The following is a 4,752-nucleotide window of genomic DNA, read 5'->3' on the forward strand; positions in this document are numbered from 1 at the left end:
TAATTTGGGTTTTTTTTTTTTTTTTTGTAGGAACATGTAACTTTGCTACATTCTACTAAAGTTCATGATGTCAAGCTCCCCAAATGTCACTCAGGCTTTTAGCCTTTTCCCCTCTATAATTATTCTCTTCAACCTCATATACCTCCCAAATTTAATTTGCACAGCAGCTGTAGTTTTGCACCTGTTTTACGTAATGGTCTTGAAACGAATCCATAGAACACAAGCGCCAACTGAAAGTGTAAAACTTTTTCCGTGCGCATTACAAAAGAGCATTTGTTTAATTGGTCCGGATCTGCTGTTGTCTGTCCTTCAGTGTTTAATTAACTTGTAGTAATCAGCGCAGGCATGAGGTTTCTAGTGTCCGATCTCAGCCTCGCTCTGTCAGCAGTTGTCTACGACGTCTATTTTTGCTTCTTATTTACAGCTGTCTATTCCAGACGCACTGAAAGGCCAAAGACAATAGATAAGGCCTGCGGTCAGAAAGACAGGGAGCGTGCAGGCTAGGCTTACACTTATATTTAACTGGACTGTGTCAATGGATTTGCTCCTGATGAACGGCATTTGTGATTCAGCTGGAGAACGTTAGACGCCGTTGCGAAGAAATGTTCACCAAGGCGTCAGAAAAAGACAAAGCCACCTGTTCATTAAACCGGCTTATATCTTTTATTTCTGCCTGACAGTTTAGGTTCGTTTGGCATCGTCTAGGCACTTTTAAACGTTTCCAAACGTATTACATCAATGAGCGTAACTTTCAGAATAGTTTTCGTAATTACATTCTTTCTTTATCCTGACCCCCTGACAAAGATGAAAGGAAGCTTTCACCATTTCTGAACTACAGGAGAGGAAAATATTTCAAATTCGCACCAGGCCAACACTCAAGTAACTGACGTGTTGACAGCGGTTTTAAAACTAGCAAGCGTTGCGTTACAATGGTGCAATGCCAAAAATGGCACTATAGGGACATAATTGCTAAGACAGTAATGTTTCTCTCAGATTGTGTGAGCAGGCCTTTGAATTCTCTCTGTACCTGTTTGCAAGGCTCAGTGAAGGAGGGTGGTCTGCAGCTGCACGCATCTGACATTTTGGCACGAGACCCATCTAGTGTTATCCAGTTCGCTTTTTGTTAGGCTTAATACCAGTGTGTCACTCATTACAAAGGTTTTGGCTCAAAATCAAGTCATAATAATTATTTGATTAGGAAAAAATAATTTATACACTATGGAATTGATGAAATGCCAGATGAAAATAATTTTGAAAAAATATATAAAATATAAAATATTGGAGAAAAAAAACAAAATGCAATATATAGCCATAATATAGAAATGGAAGCATTACAATAAATAAAAAAATAATGTGTGAATTATTATTATTATTGTAAATTATAATAGTAATAAATATTTTAATTATTTGTTCAAATATATATTATATATAAAATAAATTTTTGGTCTAATTGTTCAAATATATATGAAATATTGAAAAAAAAGTAAATTCCATATATAGCCATAAAATAATAATGTAAGAATTACAAATAATAATAATAATACAAATAAATAAATAAATAATAAACAATGTGTGAATTATTATAGTATTATTATAGTAAACTAATAAGAAATTATTATAGTAATTTATAATAAAAATAAAATAATAAATACATTTTAATTATTTGATTTTGATTGTCTAATTGTTCAAATAGATATTATATATAAAATACAAACATAAACATATTTGCACAAATGCATACTTTTTCTTCGCATTATTATATTATGGCAATATATTGCATTTAGTTTCAAAAATGTATACTATGAATATTGAGTGTGTGTGTAATTCTATAAACTTCAATGACAAATATAATTACATTTAAAATGACAAAAACAAGAAAGAGTGTGCATTTATGAAATGTATTCATATAGTATAAATTCAGTTAAATTTTATTTGTTTCTTTTATTTGTATACTTGCAGATAAACAAAAACGTTAATTTTGAAACAATAAAATGACCTCTAGAACTATTGTTTGATATATTATACTCTAATATTACTTAATTCATCCTGTTAGTCTAGTGAATGTATAAATATGTGAATGAATAAATATAAATAAATACCATTTTAACACTACTTTTGTTGACTTAAAAAAAAAAAGTATATATATATATATTAGGGGTGGAACGGTTCGTGGGAAAAAATCGAACCGTACGGTTCTCCACACACGGTTCGGCATGCACTAGGACCGCGGTTCAACTTAAATCTGACAATGCATCTGTAATATGAGCCAGAGGACGCGAGCTCACGCGCTCAGTGAGAAGATTTGTGCAAATATTAAGCTCTCTCTGAAGTATTGTGTTTAAATGGACAAATTCACACAGAAATTATGTCAAAATGCCCGTCTTGGTAAGTATCCTATAGCAGCTGAACGTACAGTATCAGTGCACTGGATCAGTGCATTCTCTTAAAGTGACAGCACTTTCTTAATATTAATCAAACAGCAACAACAAGGAAATCACTCACTGCTCTTGATTGAATAGCTTTTGTAACTTAAATAAAGATTCATATTTAATTTATACAGTCAAATATGCAATGCTGTTTTACATTTCATTACTTTATTAAATTTCTGTACCTGAAAACTAATGTTAGACCTACCAAAAAACACTGATTTTATTTGTATCTTTACTCTATTGTATTTATTTGTGCTGTTGCTTGTAGTTAGATAGATTATTCTTATTTTCCTTATTTTCATTTGACAGTATAGTTTTTTCCTAAACATAGCACATACCGAACCATACCGAAACCGTGACTCTAAAACCGTGATACAAACCGAACCGTGAGTAAGTTGAACTGTTCCACCCCTAATATATATATATAGGTTACTCCTTGATGGCAATTAAATGCATCATTGATACATAAATATTTAGAAAAGCTACTCTAAATAGGGTTTAAAATGAACAAAATGCCTGAATGTAAATATACATTGGGAGATCAGCCTCAATAAGAGCAGATGATGCAGTTATTAATGGTGTTGCGTTAGTATTCTTACAGACGAGACCAGACAGACGCATAAAGCCACTCTGGTAGGCGACTGCATCTCCCAGCTAAATAATACAGGAGCCCCGGCCTACCTGGACCCATTTCCCAACAGAGCCAATCAAGAGTCATTTCCTGCTGTCTGTCAGCGTGTCACACAAAAGCCATAAATATTGACAGCTGTCGCCAATAAAGACACCCATAAATTGCAGAATTGAGGGGAAAATACAGCACGGGGGGAAATAAAATCAAATAAAAATACAGCGATCATTCTAAACGCGAGTGAATATGTGTGTGTGCGCAGCATACAGATGGAGAAGCGCGATCAATTCGGGTTTGACGTGGCGTGCACAACTCATTGTGGATTTGGAGAGCATTATTTTCTCACTGAGTCGTGGAAAGGGGGGTTGGGGTAAAGTAGCGTAGTGTGTGGTACTTCAGAGAGCCTTCCCTCCCATGACTGCATGTATATTAGGAGTCTAATGTTCAGCTGAATAATTGATCAGGGCTGCTGTTTTTTTGATAATTAGTTGATAGCTTCTTAGCTTTAAGCCCTCCGATCCATTGGAAGAGACTTGTTTTTTGTACACTTTTTTTATGTGGATTGTTTGAAACAACTGCTCAGATGGACTCGATAAATGGCCTAAGGTTTGGATAAGTTTTGTTTTGTTTCGTTCTCATAACCTAATTTCATCTTTCCGTTCTCTCTGGATTGTGCTGTTGCTCAAGAGACTTATTAGAGTTTTGCAAAGCATGCAGAGTAAAAAAAAGGTTACGGTTTTATTGAATATCACTTCATTAATGAAAGGCTGCCACTTTACTGCTCATGAATGAATTAAATTAATTAGTCTTTAATCATAGCATCTAGAAGTAACCGAAAACCCTTCAGGAAAGTACATAAGAACATATACGGTATATGCACTTTGCAGTGCTTTATTAATTACTATAGTGTTCTAGCCAAGCATGTGGCAATATAGCTTTATATTGATGAAGAACAGACTGTAAGAACCTGTTTCAGTTTCATTCTGAAAAGATACACAGTAAGTGTCCTTGAAGTAGAAATATAACTGCTGGCAGCTGAACACGGCACAGCAGGTGTGGATTTCTTATTTTTTGAGAAATTTTGGATTTATATATTTATTTAATTTACTCTCCCTCATGTCCCCATGCCCTTACGATTTTCTTTCTTCTGTTGAATACAAAATGAGACATTTTGAAGACTCTTAGCTGCTTTTTTCCATAATGAAAGCATTTTTATATGGCCCATACGGCTATTGCTCTATATTATTACTCTTTTGAAGTCATATAATAGCTTTTCTTGTGGGAAACACATTGAAAATAAATTGTGATTCACTAAAAATCTTGCCCTCCACCTCAGCTTTCAAGAGAAACACAAGATTGTGGCGTTTATTAGGAAATTTTAGGAGTATTAAAGCACTTTTATGCCCTTCTTGGAACTTTATGGCCTTGGTGTCAATATTCTTGCATTGTATAGAAAAGAGCTACTCTTCAAAACATATTCTTTTGTGTTCCTCAAAAGAAAGACAGTCATACTGGTTTGTAACAACATTAGGGCGAGCAAATTATGATAAAATTTAAATTTTTAGGTAAACTGAATCGTTGAAACACATAGGTTACTGGAATCCCGATTTATATGTACATGCTGTCAAACGATTAATCGCGATTAATCGCATCCAAAATAAAAGTTTTTGTTTACATAATATATGAGTGTGTACT

At 33.9% G+C, this 4,752-nt stretch overlaps 1 protein-coding gene across 4 annotated transcripts in view; it reads left to right on the forward strand.

The window, feature by feature from the left end:
* Positions 1-4,752, forward strand: part of LOC107700097 (nuclear receptor subfamily 5 group A member 2-like) — a 53,156-nt gene that overhangs the window by 24,830 nt on the left and 23,574 nt on the right. The gene's annotated exons all lie outside the window — the stretch shown is intronic.

The sequence above is a fragment of the Sinocyclocheilus anshuiensis genome, unplaced genomic scaffold (genome assembly GCF_001515605.1).
Source record: "Sinocyclocheilus anshuiensis isolate Anshui unplaced genomic scaffold, SAMN03320099.WGS_v1.1 scaffold1432, whole genome shotgun sequence".
Taxonomy (NCBI): domain Eukaryota; kingdom Metazoa; phylum Chordata; class Actinopteri; order Cypriniformes; family Cyprinidae; genus Sinocyclocheilus; species Sinocyclocheilus anshuiensis.